The sequence below is a fragment of the Schistocerca gregaria genome, chromosome X (assembly GCF_023897955.1).
Source record: "Schistocerca gregaria isolate iqSchGreg1 chromosome X, iqSchGreg1.2, whole genome shotgun sequence".
Classification (NCBI taxonomy): Eukaryota; Metazoa; Arthropoda; class Insecta; order Orthoptera; family Acrididae; genus Schistocerca; species Schistocerca gregaria.
Window position 1 is genome coordinate 416,229,537 of NC_064931.1, and position 17,515 is coordinate 416,247,051.

Here is a 17,515-nt window from a genome sequence, read left to right on the forward strand (position 1 = left end):
GAAGTGTTCATAGCTCTTAACGTAAGTAGTTTAGAGCTCATGTGTTTAGAGAGCTTTTTTTTTTTTTTTTTTTTTTTTTTTTTTTTTTTTTTTTTTTTTTTTTTTTAAATGATCGTTCCCGTCGCATTTCTAAGTACTGACAGTTCCTCCTGGGACACCCTGTAGATACACTCCGTAAACATGCCAGTGCACACTCTGAGATCTGCAACTCCATGACATCAAGCTCACGACGACAGCTGTGATAGTACAGAAGTATTATCATTACGTGTGACAAATATATAACTCATCAGCATATATTATTTTCAACGGAGTCCGCCACAATAGCTGAATTGTCAGCGTGTTGAAATGCCACGCACGGGGCCACAGGTTCGATTCCTGGCTGGGGATGGAGATTTTTCTCCCCTCAGGGACTGGGTGTTGTGCTGTCATCGTCATTTCATCCCCACTGTCTACGCGTCGGCTCAATGTGAATAGGAACTCCCGGCCACTGACGCCATACGCTCATTTCCATTTTCCCATTTTCAACGGAGAATCGGCAAATATCAGTATCGCCCGTCATCGTCACACAACTATTTTGAAATCTTGCAACGAGTTGGGCTGTAGCCAAAGCGGAGATTTTTGAAACACACTAGTAAATACATTCAGGCTCTTTATTGCAAGTGTAATGTATTAAGTGTTTTCGATTTAAAATAAAATGTTGTTTGAGATTGTCGATCCATGACAACATTGCCGTTTCAACAGTACCACTATATAAATGTAGTGTTTGCTCCACATCCATCCCAACAGTTTTTCTGTTAATTTGTAAAATAGTAGTTACACATGCTCCAATTCATCCAGTACATTAACCAGGTTTCCCAGATTCTGATTTCTGATGTGGTAAATAAATTTATTTCTGAAGAGGGCACATTTACAAATCACTATTATATGGCGTGAGTGCGAACCTATCATAAACTTCTTTGTACTGATGGGCTGAGAACCGCAGTCCGTGTGGTATTCGGTTTTGGTTGCTGGTGTACACATGTTTGGGGCCAGTTTGTTTACAATATCGCGCTAGTTGCGTGCATTGGTCGTGACACTATATTTCGAGCGAATGCATTTCTTGGTGCATACATGCTTATTATTAAGCAACATTTGTGTTACATACTTGTGAGAACTATATTTAATGTCAGACGATGATTTTCTCTCGGTTTCCTTGTCTTCTGTTTTGCATGCTCTGGTAAAAATGCAGGGTGAATAATATATTGGTACAGCTTTATTGATTATAAATTGTACAATAAACTTTATTTCACTCTTAATCAAAAACCCAACACTTGGAATTAATCACTCTCGACTGACATACTTAAGTTCATTCATTGTAAGATATGAAGTCATCAGTTGATTACATGGTCTTTTACACAATTTAAATTTATATCCCGTTGTGTTGTAACCATTGGTTTACGGTATTTCCTAAATCTGACGAACCCACCAACACGTCTTCTACTATAAACATTCTCAGGACGTATCTTGTTGTTCCCTGGGTGTGTCGCTAAGCGCAATAGGTATTGCGATGTGGATATATCGTAGGAAACCGAGGCTAGTAAATATGACGAACGGCTCTTCACTCATCTCTCATCCCATCACAACACACAGTCACTTCAGTAAGCTCAGACCAATTGTAGTCCACGGTGGACCCAGGACCGCAATATTTTTGTTTTCTTTTTTGTTTCTTGACATCATAATTTAGTAAATAAATACGTATACTTTGTGTTTTCATACCTCTTTTATATCAACGAAATTTTTTTTTTTAATTTTTTAGATCATGAACTTAATTTCCTCTTAAATTACTTTAACTGTTAATTCTAATAATTGTACTTGGGTCACACGTATTATTTCTGTGCTTTCAAGCTGTTACACACTTACATGTTGAAAATCAATCTGAAGCTGGCTAAATGAGTAATGTCCAAAAGCCAGTAATAATACTACTAAGAAACACACTCATAATAAACAACAAAATGGTTCAAATGGCTCTGAGCACTATGGGACTTAACGTCTGAAGTCATCAGTCCCCTAGAACTCAGAACTACTTAAACCTAACTAACCTAAGGACATCACACACATCCATGCTCGAGGCAGGATTCGAACCGTAGCGGTCACGCAGTTCCAGCCTGTAGCGCCTAGAACCGCTCGTTCACTCCGGCCGACTATAAACAACAACAACAACAACAACTTATAAGGGACATTGAAGACTTCGCAGCAGAGCAACTCACGATTACATGGTTACTGTACGTTAGTTGTACTGAGCAATGCTCTTCACGCACACAAGTATCTCATAAAACACGAGACAAAAAGGGTATGTTCCCTAGCCTGAAGTGATCATATGTTAAGCAATAGAGGGTACAGCAATCAGTGGCAAACAATGTTTATTTCATATCCAGGTTTCCGTCATTTTGTGGAAATCTTCATGTTCAAGACCTATAGATAACCAGTTACATAAAGTGACATGCACACTTCATTACATGTACTGTTGTATATGGTTTAAATTTGAGTCAGAAGTAAACTGCATGCCAGTAAATAGACGTTAAAACATTAAAGCCGCATGTCTACGCACATAGTATCGGCTGGACTATTCATGTTAGAGACTGAGTTCACAAAGAGGCCGCTGTTTCCATTTACAACACAGTTGGCTACAGTGAGAGTCATACCAATCTACAGTACCTTCTTTATATATGTGGTGCGTTAAGAACATAATGAACTTAATTTTACAATTCGTATGTTTTATCATTTTCTCTCTTATTTTCCACTTTTCTAAAAACGTATGTACATAATACTCGAAGGTGGTTGCAACTTAAAACAGTGACTAAAGTATTACAGTTATACATTGTGGTAATTGTGTGACTAACCAGCGGCGCCTGTTATTGCTGCTTACTTTACAATTGAAGATAGTTTAAAAAACACAAAACATCTTTTTTAAAATACCTAAGTTAGTAAAATTGTTTGTTAAGAGCCGTGTTACATACTGTAACTGTAATTGTTAACAACGGCCTCAGTGCGACTTCAACCTTTGACATGAATGGACTGGCTGCGACTATGTGCACATAAAAGTGGTTTTAATGTTTTAACTTATATTAACTGGTATGTATTTTATGCTTAATAAACATTTAAAGCTAATACAACTGAAAATTTAATGCAGCATGCTTATTACCCCATTGTAGCTACTTATTTATGTTTCCTTAGCACTGAAGATAACAATGACACAGTCACCGAAGTCTGAATATTTGAGACTGATTCCTGTACCCTTTACTACTTGAAATAAACACAGTCGCTGGGCTTTTGAAACTTCCTGTATAATGGTGACACACAAATAAGACAAAATTCCAGGTCACTTACCCGTCGCAGTCTCTTCTCCGCCAGTTTTCGGTTGGAAATATGAAACAATTCTATTCCAAATGTTTGTTATTACGCGTACGTCTAAAATGTGGAAAAAAGAGACAGAGTCAGAAAAATGGATAAACTGATATTCGCCAAACAACTGATGCATTCTTTTCTTTTGAATGGATAACTAAAAATCAAATGGAGTATAGTAAAACAAAAAAGACACACCACCAAGGAATTATCCGATTGGCACGGAAATCGATATCGATATAGATGTGATGTGATGTACAAGAAATTATTACAGTTCCAGAAAATACGCAAATGATTAGCTTTTCAGAGCATTCACACAAGGTTGGCACCAGTGGCGACACCTACAACGTGCTGCCATGAGGAAAGTTTCCAACCGATTTCTCATATGCAAACAGCACTTGACCGGCGTTGCCTGGTGAAACGTTGTTGTGATGACTCGGGTAAGGAGGAGAAATGCGTACCATCAAGTTTCCGACTTTGATAAAGGTCGGATTGTAGCCTATTGCGATTGCGGTTTATCGTACCGCAACATTGATGCTCGCGTTGGTCGAGATCCAATGACTGTTAGCAGAATATGGAATCGATGGGTTCAGGAGGGTAATACAGAACGCTGTGCTGTATCCCAACGGCCTCGTATCACTAGCAGTCCAGATGACAGGCATCTTATCCGCATGGCTGTAACGGATCGTGCAGTCACGTCTCGATCCCTGAGTCAACAGTTCGACGACGTTTGCAGAAGCTTGGACTATCAGCTCAAGGACCATGGCTGCGGTCACCCTTGGCGATGCATCACAGACAGAAGCGCCTGCGATGGTGTACTCAACGACGAACCTGGGTGCACGGATGGCAAAACGTCATTTTTTCGGATGAATCCAGATTCTGTTTACAGCATCATGATGGTCGCATCCGTGTTTGACGACATCGCGGTGAACGCACATTGGAAGCGTGTATTCGTCATCGCCATACTGGCGTATCACCCGACGTGACGGTATGGGGTGCCATTGGTTACACGTCTCGGTCACCTCTTGTTCGCATTGACGACACTTTGAACAGGAGACGTTACATTTCAGATGTGTTACGACCGGTGGCTCTACCCTTCATTCGATCGCTGCGAAACCCTACATTTCAAAAGGATAATGCACGGCCGCATGTTGCAGGTCTTGTACGGGCCTTTCTGGATACAGAAAATGTTCGACTGCTGCCCTGGCCAGCACATTCTTCAGATCTCTCACCATTTGAAAACGTCTGGTCAACGGTGGCCGAGCAACTGGCTCGTCACAATACGCCAGTCACTACCCTTGATGAACTGTCGTGTCGTGTTGAAGCTGCATGGGCAGCTGCACCTGTACACGCGAACCAAGCTCTCTTTGATTCTATGCTCAAGCGTATCAAGGCCGTTATTACGCCCAGGGGTGGTTGTTCTGGGTACTGATTTCTCAGGATCTATGCACCCAAATTGCGTGAAAATGTAATCACATGTCAGTTCTAGTATAATATATTTGTCCAATGGCTACCCGTTTATCACGTGCATTTCTTCTTGGTGTAGCAATTTTAATGGCCAATAGTGTACATGTAGTGTGAAATGATTGTGTTCGTGCTTCCATGTTCATGTTTATGCCTATTGAAGTACAGCGATCGAAGGTGTGGAGGGGTGGCTTGTGTACCCCTTGGAAAGTACCTCTGGATGGTGTGACTGTTCATCAGTGATAACAAGTGTCCTCGTCGACCTGCATCATGGACACGACGGTCACGCCGACGATGATCCTCTGAGTACATCCCAGTGATATCCCCAACTGCCCCTTTTATGGAAGGTCTCTTTGTCATCCCAACTAAGCACTGTATTTAATTTAACTAATGATGCCTGCACACAACTTCACAAAGAACCCCCATATCGAGATGCAAGTACACTGATGAGCCAGTAGGTTACGAACACTGCCCTCCACCACCTGGTGATATTTCGGGTACGAGACACAGTAAGGGAGCTATACAAACATAGCAGACGTGAATAGAGAATCGTTCCAGTGACGATACTGGCCGGAAACGGAGAAATCCTCTAGCATAAGCGACTTTGACAAAAGGCAGATCATAACGGCGCTGCACCTAGGAACGAGCATCTCGGAAACGACTAAGCAGGTCGGCTGTTCGCGTGCTGCTGAAGTGAGCCTCCATGGAAAGTGGCTGAACGACGGTGAAACCACGGGTAGGCGACAGGGTGCTGGACGTTCACATAAAGTGGAGATCGGAGGCTTGACTGCTCTTAAAGGCAGGATAGGCATTGGTAAAAGTGGGGCTCCGCAGCAGACCACTACTTGACACCTTGTTCACCCAACGACGTTGTCAATTACGACTGCAGTGAACACGGGATCATCGAGATTGGACCATGCATCAATGGAAACGTGCCTTCTCGTCGGATGAGTCATTTTCCCGTTATACCTGTTGGATGGAGTTATCCGGATATGCCTTCATTCAGGCGAACGCCTTCACGAAACATGCACCGCGCCCCTGCCTAAAGCCGTTGGGGGCAGTATCATGATATGCGGGATATGCACCAGGGATGACATCGGAAGTTCTCTGAGGCTTTTTGCAGATGATGCTGTGGTGTATCGAGAGGCTGTAACAATGGGAAATTGTACTGAAATCCAGGAGGATCTGCAGCGAATTGACGCATGGTGCAAGGAATGGCAATTGAATCTCAATGTAGACAAGTGTAATGTGCTGCGAATATATAGAAAGATAGATACCTTATCATTTAGCTACAAAATAGCAGGTCAACAACTGGAAGCAGTTAATTCCATAAATTATCTGGGAGTACGCATTAGGAGTGATTTAAAATGGAATGATCATATAAAGTTGATCGTCGGTAAAGCAGATGCCAGACTGAGATTTATTGGAAGAATCCTAAGGAAATGCAATCCGAAAGCAAAGGAAATAGGTTACAGTACGCTTGTTCGCCCATTGCTTTAATACTGCTTAGCAGTGTGGGATCCGTACCAGATAGGATTCATAGAAGAGATAGAGAAGATCCAACGGAGAGCAGCACGCTTCGTTACAGGATCATTTAGTAATCGCGAAAGCGTTACGGAGATGATAGATAAACTCCAGTGGAAGACTCTGCAGGAGAGACGCTCAGTAGCTCTGTACGGGCTTTTGTTAAAGTTTCGAGAACATACCTTCACCGAAGAGTCAAGCATTATATTGTCCCTCGTACGTATATCTCGCGAAGAGAGCATGAGGATAAAATCAGAGAGATTAGAGCCCACACAGAGGCATACCGACAATCCTTCTTTCCACGAAAAATACGAGACTGGAATAGAAGGGAGAACCGATAGAGGTACTCAGGGTACCCTCCGCCACACAACGTCAGGTGGCTTGCCGGATATGGATGTAGATGTAGATGTAGATGTTTAGATAGGACTTGCGGTAATTATCGAAGGTATGTTCGCAGTTGTGGACTACATGGATGGCATCCCGCAGCAGGATAACTGCCCATTAAATAAAGCCATAGTGCAGTGGTTTTAGGATAATGACATAGACACTAACGCCTCGGTCACCAAATACGCCTGATTTTAACGCGATGGAACGCATATGGGAAACTATCTGACGCTAGCACCGCATTCATAAACCACTGGCCCGTAATTTACAGGAACGTCCGGCGCCACACATCTACAGAAAACCACCAAGGAGTTGCCGGATTGCGTAATCGCTGCTCTATTGAGTTCCAAAGGTGGAACATCACACTGTGAAGCATGCGAACATAATGATTTGGCTCATCAGTGTGTAGCGTACCACTTAATTAGTCGTTTTACAAGGTTCTCATAATTTCAACAACAGCTCTTTTCGTGATGGGCAACGCCTTTCTTGTACCATCTAGCCACGCTATATGATGTAGTGATTAATCGATTTTCTTCATATTTGAAGAGAAGAAGATTCACATATTATTCTGTTTTCCACTATTTTCCTTAGCTCATCACACGAGTAACTGTTATTAGAAAGATACATTAAGTATTGGGCGGATCCGAAAAAGCTACTCATATCTTACGTAACTTGTTGATGAATTTTTCGTACCTCGGTTTCGTTTGCCTTTTGACTACATGATTTTAAGTCTGAGACCTGTGGTTGTAAATTTGAATCCGTTAACCACAGTTCATCTTTTTATATTTGTCTGTGATACGTAAAATTAGCGCATTGTTTTCAAAATTAGCTTACTCACTTAATAAATAATTTTCTTACCCATTGAAAAAATTATTTGATCACTGAGTGCTGTAGGTGTAAATTTTGATCTCTTCAGCTGTGCTGGTCTTTTCACCTTTATCTATGATATACAAAATTTGCCCATCGATTTCAAAATAAGTTATAAAATGTTCAAATGTGTGTCAAATCTTATGCGACTTAACTGCTAAGGTCATCAGTCCCTAAGCTTACACACTACGTAACCTAAATTATCCTAAGGACAAACACACACACCCATGCCCGAGGGAGGACTCCAACCTCCGCCGGGACCAGCCGCACAGCAAAATTAGTGAGAAAGTGTTTATTGGTGTAGAGTTCCAAGAAAAATAAGCCTTAGTGCATATAGATGTACTTTGAAGGCGATGATAAAAACTCTTTCAGGTTGTTCAAAGTAGTATGATGCACAACTTCCACCTTTCTACTCAGTCTGTGCTGCTATCGCGTCTGAGTTCGTCTCTCAGTTTAATGTTTGTTGACGAACTTAATTTATTGCTGCTCCTCTGGATAAGATCTGCTGTTTTGTGAGATATAAACACAGAATTGTGATTCTGAAATGTTTGGGAGCGTATTGTATATGTTTTATAGTGGCGTGGTTTGCAGAAAACATTTATAAAGTTTCAAGCTTGATGTTACTTAAAATTCTGTTATGATGTCTCATAATCACTAATGGAAACAATAAGTATTTTTAATTTCAAATTTCGGTTCTAGGCGCTCAGTCCGGAACCGCGCAACTGCTACGGTCGCAGGTTCGAATCCTGCCTCGGGCATGGATGTGTGTGATGTCCTTAGGTTAGTTAGGTTTAATTAGTTCTAAGTTCTAGGCGACTGATGACCACAGATGTTAAGTCGTATAGTGCTCAGAGCCATTTGAACCATTTTTAATTTCAATTTTTTTCTTTTATTGTGTCGTTGGACAGCGTTATCATTAGCGCTGTTAAGTGCAGATGTAATCTACGTTACAGTAATCCGAGAGACATCTCGTATTGTTGATACCCTGATCGATTTTTCAGCCGGATCGTCAACCAAGTTCACATGGTATTTCGAGACTCAGCAACAGCAACGCCTCAGTTGAATTTGGTAGCCAGTATAACAGTGAAAATATTGTATCAACTTGACTTGAAGATCCGGCTGCAATCCAGAGAAAGCCCTCGAAGTCATGTTGTAATGTTACGAACTTCATCACTGTTGCTGAAGTTCCTGTAAATTTGGAAAAGATTATCCTCACCATAATAGTCCATTCTGAGACCATTGGTTGATCCATCATAAAATACTCAATTACCGCCAAATTATCTCTTATAATACTGTACGTTATGTCTTTACTTTAGTAATTTTCATTCACAAAAATTTATTTATATGTTCTGTTAACGTGAACATTTACAAGACGACCACCGAAATCGGTGTTAATTTAAGAAAACACAATTCTTTTGAATGTGTAGAAGCCACTATCGCAACTGTGAAAAGAAAACATGTTAAATTCAATTCTCAAAATTCATTAGAGAGCACAGTTATATGAATTAGAATGGTAATCTTGTATTGTAGATCCTATCAACTTTTTGTAGAAAATTTTCTCTGTGTATGATTGCTCTTTTTTGAAGTGAATATATGGCAGAGTTAACTTACAATGCCAACTTCTACAAGATTTCACACTTTGAGGCCAAAATATAATTTCACAAGTGTCATTAAGGGTAGGTTTACTATCTTTTGGTTCAAAAATCGATTTTTTTAATCTGCATTTTTGGATCCATGAAAGTGTTTATAATCCATCACTGAAACGGTTTTTCCGAATACGGAACGGAAATGTTTCTTATTCGCGGTTGAACAAAAAATTCACCTGGCTGAAATCGGCCTTTTTCACGCACCAGTTTTTTCTTTCGGAGGAAGAGTTATTGTACCGGTGCTTGGGAGGAAACACACAAAATTCAAATGAAAGTCTGAATGCGTGTGTTTGGAAGTTAGCCCCCAAGCATTTGCATTCTGGTGCGAAGACTGTGGAGATTGCGACTTTCCTGGCAGTGAGCAGCTTCGGTGAAGGGTATTCAGCAATTCTGAAGACCATGACAACGATGGACGTCACCCTGGGACACTATTCGACGTAGTTCGTCAAACATTCGGACGACCACCGGATTCAAGAGGCCGAAAACCGCTTGTCACAGGCCGTACAAGCGGCTCTGGAGCAGCGCAGGATGGCCCATATCGAGCAGAACGCCATCTATGAGGAAGAGGAACGACTTCCTTATGGTCCCGGAATAGCAGATTGAACGTAATTTGCCCAATATTGCATTTATATGCAGTCAAAAGTTCAAACGCGTTTTTCTCAAAATGAACCGATTGGCATGATTATTTGTTTCAGATGGAGCTAACTAAATTGTCTAGGAATTGTACCACTTTTATTACGATCCATCAACTATAAATATTTTTACCTCGCCGACGAAGTCGAAAAATCGATGAAAGAAAACCATGTTTTTTTTTCAAATGGCCGCCATTTTGTTCCCTATGGTCCAAATAACTTAAGCGAGGTACAAATCCTAAAGAATCTTATATACTTCGCTAACGTCAACTCAATTTTGATTTCAGACGAGCCGGCTGACCTGTGATATACCGCGCGTGGAGGTCTACATCGAAATTTTGTTTCGTTCCGACGGCACTTCCGCCTTTTTTCTGTGACAGTTCCGGTCGAAAAAATTCCAGTTTGTAGAGGAAACATCAATAAACATTTTGACCAAATTTAACATTGATATCTATAACACATCCCGAGAAAAAAATTCTCAAAAAACATGCTTTTTTCGGGCCAAAGATAGTAAACCTCCACTTAAGGACAATTATCTGGTGTAAAACATCAAATTCTATGCAGGTAACTGCCTAAAAACGAACTGCAGTTTCATGTCCTTAACTAAATTAACAAATGTTTTGCTAAGAAGCTACCGGAATTTGACAAAATTTTTTGCTAAGAAGCGATCACTACCATTGTAAAGTACTGGCAGACAGTGAAAACAATTCTAAAGTCAAACTACAATAATTTTTGCTTGACAGATTATTAGATTACGTTGTGTATAGATCCAAGTATGAAATTTATATGTAGTTTTAGAATGGCATATAAATCAATATCGTAACTAGTGATTTTGAAGCTATATTTTAACCGAGAACATGTATTCCAATTCCGAAGAAACGAGTGCTGACGGGGTGTGAATATTACCAGGCTATCGCTTTAGCAAGTCATTGTTGCAAAATATTGACACAAATTACTCACAGAAGAACGGAAAAATTGGTAGACGCTGACTTCGGGGAAGACCAGTTTGGGTTCCGGAATAATGTTGAAATATGCGTGGCAATACTGCCCTACGACCTCTTTTAAAACGTAAGTTAAGGAAAGCCAAAGCTTAGTTTATGGCAGTTGTAGATTTGGAGAAAGCTTTTAAAACGTCGAATGGCATAGAATTTTTAAATTTCTGAAAGTAGCAGGGGTAAGATTCAGGGAGGAAAAGGTGATTTGGAACTTTTACAGAAACCAGACGGCAGTTATAATAGTCGAAAGGTATCAAAGGAGAGCAATGGTTGAGAAGTGAGGGCGACAGGGTTGTAGCCTATGCCCAATGTCATTCAATCTGTACGCTGAGCGAGCTGTGAAAGAAAGTCAGGAGAAATTTCGAGAAGGTATTGAATTGCAAGGAGAAAAAAAAGACTCTGCAGTTTGTCGACGAAATTGTAATTCTGTCACAGAGAGCAAATTTTTTTGAAGTACATTTGAAATGAGTGGACAGTGTCTCGAAAGGAGGATATAAGATGAATACTATCAAAAGCAAAAAAAAAAAAAAAAAAACGGCAATGGAACGTAGTCGAATTAAATCAGGCGATGCTGTGGTAATTAGATTGGAAAAAGAAACACTAAAAGTATATGAGCTTTGCTAGTTAGGCAGTAAAGTAGCTTACGATGGACTAAGTAGAGTGTTTAGCAAGGCGTATATTGGGAGGTAGGTTGATTTGGAACCATCTGTCATCGTGTCGCACCCAACTCCATCAGTTGCAACACGGAACCGTCCTTCCCCACTTCGTCATCCGCACGGACACTGTGCATGGACGATGCAAAAAAAAAAAAAATTCTGTCTTCGGTATCGACAACGAGTATGTCGATCGCCCACTCAAAGCCGCGCGCCGCCCACATCTTCGCAGAATGCATCATTTAAACTGGCCGACAGCTTTGTGACAGGGAGCCTCGATGTATACAAGGTTACTCGTATTCCTGCGTATGGAGGTACGGATGTCATCACAGTTCACCGCCTTCGAACCAGTCGCCACGGTCAATTGTATCGTCTTTTTAAGGGGCCACCCACTGAATTCTATCGCCTAAATTTCGGAAACCTCCCAATGAGACTACTACGACGAAGACTGCAAGACGTTAATAATATTCATCTAGTATACACATGTGAATGTATCACACAGAATGATTTAACGAAGACTCACAGTGGTCCAAAAGTTATGTATCGGTTCATCATTCCGTAAAATTGTAAATAAATGTGTTGATGCTTTATTCAGATACTAAATGTTTGCATTGTTCACAGTTTGTCCACCAACCTCATACCAACTAAGGATACAAGGCGAACTATACAAGAACCTACTATCGAAACCATTTGTTCGGTAAAAGCAAATCCCTACGTACACCTTATGAGTTCAGAAAAGCAATTTACAACACAATTAACCTCGGAATGGCACAGAATGATTATAGAACACTGCATGGACATGTGAGGGCTTTTGTGAGACCCCACTTTAGTAGACCTCAATGCTATGGAGCCACCTGTACAGCCATCGAGCGAAATGTCCAGTTCTTGGATGCAGCTCTGAACAGTAGGTCATTTATGGTCAGAGGCTTCGGTGGCTTAGTTCTGGATATCTCAAAGGCTTTTGGTGTCTCATGGGGTACTTGCAACACTGAGTATCCATTATATACCCGAATGGAGTGCTACCATTGCAACCAGGTGACTAATTCATTTGTTCGTAAAAGTGTTGACTCCTGGGTACTAACTCTGCGTTGCAGTTCGTTGTCTATTTGTTTATGAATTCCGCGGCGGTAGACAAACTCAAATAAATGAATTCCTTCACGGGTCGTAACACTGTTTCTTTAATTTCGGGTGGTTACTAATCGAATGGATTTTAAGTTACTTCTTTATATATGGCATGTATGCCAAATTTTGACATCACAGCAAAATGGAACTCTAACTTACATTGGACAGTAAGGGCGAAATAATTATTTTTGTTACGCGATCAATCTCCTGCAATAGGTGAAGTAACCTACAGAAAACGTAAATCAGCATGGCTGGATCGGAATTTGAAAGCCTCTGCAGTCGAATACTAGTGCGAAGGCTAAACCAACGGTTGCATCACTCGTTGGTGGTTATATCCCTATTTCATGCTCAGCGTCAATTTGCACACAATGGCCACTCTTCCTTTTCAGAAAATGAAAGCAATGCTGTAATATTTAAGACGAAGTACTCATAAATTGACAGTGCATTGTACGATGTCCCCTCCCAGCACTTTGATATAAATTTTTATTTTATTAGTTTGTTACTCGATTCGATTTTCCGTTGGTCTTATACACAAACAACTGTATGATGTGGAATGTGTTTCATGAAGGACAGTGGAACACATTTCTCATAACTGTGTTTATGTTGCTACATGCTGTCATACACTGGTTTCGAACTGGCCTCTTGCTCGTATTAGAGCCATCGTCCAAAACTTACAGAAGGAGTTGTTAATAAGGAATAAGTTAATTTGCATTGCAAGAAATTCTTGCTATCAGACAGATACTTTATTCCCGGTGATAAGGTGTCAAATAGTTTTATAGCTTTGTATTTCATTCATTTTTATACAAAAGAGAGATTCAGAAGAGGACAAGTAGCTTACTTCCCTTTTATTTTCACATTTGTGAATGCTTGTGTGAGTATCAAACTCAAATTGAATGTTGGAAACCGATTTCATGAGTGATTAAACGTACTGTTAAGTTGAAACGGATGCCCACATTATAAACGTTCGTGTACCTCGTACATAATTTAATAACTTTATATTGCGCAAGTAACACTTTTAACTTAGTTCATGAGTTGGCACGAAATATTATCCAAAATACATAAATAAAAATGCTAATTATGATAACTTATTGATTTATATGTCACCGAGTTTTCAGTTACCTTTTTGGCAGAAATAAGTGAACCTGTTTTAATATTGATCGTAGAAGGTTTTCCCAGTTATGTTTCCATTAAATGCACACATAAAACAGGAGGAACTTTTACCATTGATTACCGTTTCTTGGTGGTGAAGGAAAATAGAGAGTTGTTTTCCCAAATCATCTGCGGTGAATGCTATGACGATTTCCTCATCATCACTACATGCAAATTGTGGGGAAAAGAAAGGATGTGTGTTAGGTTGGGTAGGTTTAAGTAGTTCTAGGTCTAGGGGACTGATGACCTAAGCAGTTTCGTGGCATAGTTCTTAGAGGCATTTCTTGACCTTTCGCGTAAATTTTCTTTTCATAAACGGCCGTATCTTTAGGTTGCGTTGACATAGCTCACTTTTTACACCACCAAGGGACCGAATACCGCACGAAGTGCGATAGATTCCCGCTTATTATGTCCACCCGTGCTCGAGGTAAGTGGGTTTTAAGGGTTGGGTAGACAGACAGACGGTAAAGAAAGTGAGACTAGTAGGGTTCCATTTTTACCGATTTACGTGACGAAATCCTAACTACGAAAATAGCTACCACAGTCACTGAAGATGAGGGCCGCATAATAATTTCCCCTACTATTTATTCGACATGTTCTAGTTGCAGTCGATACATCAGCATATTAATCTTAGCTGCGCTTTCAATCCAAATCATGTTTACAGGAATGCAAATAAAATCCATTTGCCTATACACGTGATAATTCAGATCCCATTGTTAATGCCACCGCGTTTTAGATGTGCGAGCATTCCCACTGCTAGCTACCGTAAGGAACACTTCGGCTAATTTACCTCTTCTGGCCGTGGCACGTCTAATGGAGGATTCTAAACACTGTAGAATACGTTTGACAGCTACGTCGCCGTTTATTCCCTGGGCTGGTGCAGCATTATCCTACTAAACATACTCGCTAATAACTTTTTTTTGTTTTTTCGATAAACATCCTGAATATTTGTCATATAAGCGGTGACATAAAAGTGGAGAATTCATGTTCTTGAATCCAGAAATCTCTATGCAACAGAAAGTGCAGATCATTTTGCCATTTTCATTGCGAAATTGCCGGCTTATTCATGTCTGGGGTAATAATAGAGGACTATTGGCCTGGGTTGTGTGCTAGAGTAGTGAAGGGTGTGTGCTACTGCAAGGGAGGTCTGGTTTGTTTTCGGTTCTAATCTATATGGAGGCAGATAGACTATCAGTAAAGGAATTTTAAGAAATTCTCGCAACCCCAACACGTTTTAATGCTACCTTTATTCTGTACCGGGGCCCTGTGGATGTCGATATGAAACTCTTGTAGAATTTCATACTTGTTACTGCCTGCATTTTTCCGCTTCTGTCAATAACTGAATAGACTTAAGTGTGGCACTGAATGATTTTTAACTGAATTTCGTTATGCATTGTTAAATTTGCACACTTTCATGGTAGGTCAGCAACGGTAATCCAGTATGACTGATCTGAACGTTGACAAAGACCATTTCGCGGCCGAATGCGCATAATATTTTGCTAATTCGTAACGATCTGGGGTACTTTGTCTTACTAAAACAACTATGTTATCTCGATAAGCTGAAATTCATTCTTATTAGTGCAGTTCATACTAATTAGCGTTTCTTCTTTCATTTATATCTTATATCTAGGTGTTGTGGTTAACACACTAATCAGCATTAATATAGTCTTACACATGATTGAAAACAGCCTGACAAATTTCGGATAGTTTGTCAATTTCACGCCTGTGCATAGCATGTTGGTAGCACTTCGTCGCCTTGCCTGTTATGCTGTGTAGTAGACTTCCGAGGGGTCTCGCTCGTTTTGTCCACGACTGTACAGTACAGAAACTCTTAAAAATTAGTAATAAAGGTTATTAAAATTAGGGAACATGAACATGATGTGTTACTGAATTCTCAAAATAAGAAAATTATATATTGTCTTAAAAATAAAAACTCCTCTGCTTTTGATGGTATTTCCAATAGAATACTAAGATTTCTTCTTGTACAATAAGCTTTGTCTTACCTGAAATATGTAATGCATTACTAATACAACGCATTTTCCCAGAGAGGCTGAAATATGTCGTTGTGAAATCCCTCCATAAGAAAGGTAATAGGAGAAATGTCAATAACTACCGACTTCTTTCACTACTGGCACCATTTTCCAAAATTTTCGAGAAGGTGATGTATTTTAGAACAGTATTCATCTGAGCAACAACAAAAGAAAATCACAGTTCTGGTTTCAGAAGATCTACTCTACTGAGAATGCCATTTACATGTTCACTCACCACATTTTACAACCATTAAACCATAAAACAGCATCGGATACTTTTTCAGTGACCTATCCAAGGTGTTTGACTTTGTAAGTCACAGTATTCAACTAGATAAATTGACGTTTTATGGGACTGATGGTATAGCCATCCAATGGCTAATGTCATATCTAACCAAACGAATCAAGAAAGTTGTCCTTGGAAATTCAACCAATATAATCATGGGAAATCATGTATAGGGTTCCCAAAAGCTCAGTCTTGTTGTTCCTAATACACGTAAACGATCCTCCATCTAATATACAACCAGAATTGTTCTTTCTATGGATGGCACTAAAACTGTAATAAATTCAAGCATGCATACAGAAACGGAAGAAATGAAAAACAAAGTTCTTAAAAGTATCACTGACTGGTTTTTCACAAACTGTCTCACCCTTAATTTTAAAAAGACACAATATATTCAGTTCTCCACATCTAGAGACATTGCTCCAGTGATAAGTGTAGCTATGGTAAGGAAATAATAAACCGGGTGGAAGTTTCTAAATTGTTAATTGTGTATTTAAACGGGAAAGAGCACATTTTGGAACTCCTAGAACAACTTAGTTCAGCCACATTTGCACTTCCAGTAATTACAAATCTTGAGGAGACCAAATGAGTAAGCTGACATATTTTTCATATTTTCATTCAGTTATTTAATATGGAATAATTCCCTGGGTAAGTCATCTCTAAAAACGTGCTGTAAGAATAATAAATGGTGCTCACCCACGACCATCTTTTTGACATCTGTATAGGGAGTTGGGCATTCTTACCATTGCTTCACAATATACTTATTTCCCTTCTTAAATCATCAGTACTGTCGAGGATATCTGGTACGGGAATCGCACCCCAGCTTTATACGCAATTGGGAAATGTTTCCGGTACATCAGGTGTAGGTGATCTATTGATCTGATGGAACTACAATTTCCTCGAGACATATGAGTCTTAACTTTATCTTCGATAATGATAGAAGCTGAAGAAATGACTTAAAATCAAGTCATGGCTGTGGCACAAATTTTAATTCATTTCTTCAGATTCTATCATTATCGAAGATGAAGTTGAGACTCAAATGTCTCGAGAAAACTGTAATTCCATCAGATCAATAGGTCACTTACGCTTAAGGTACAGGCACTATTTTCCCATTACGTACAAATCTAGGGTATATTTGTTCCTTCATGGACTGTTGTAAGTAATTCACTACAGTTCAAAAGGATCAATGATGACATAATTATGATATCAAAAGGAAAACTGATGTTCATTACTCCACACTGAAATTGTCTTTAGCACAAAAAGGCGTCACAATGCTGCAACTATTTTTTTAAGCTTGTCCATTGATATAAAATGTCTGACAGACAGTAAAGTAAAATCTGAAAGCGAACTGGTAAAGTTTCTCCAAGACAATCCCTTCTATTCCATTG

General features: G+C 39.8%; 1 protein-coding gene across 1 annotated transcript in view; it reads right to left on the reverse strand.

Moving 5' to 3' along the window:
* LOC126298426 (angiotensin-converting enzyme-like) overlaps positions 1-17,515 on the reverse strand; it is a 267,596-nt gene that overhangs the window by 246,274 nt on the left and 3,807 nt on the right. The window lies entirely within an intron of this gene.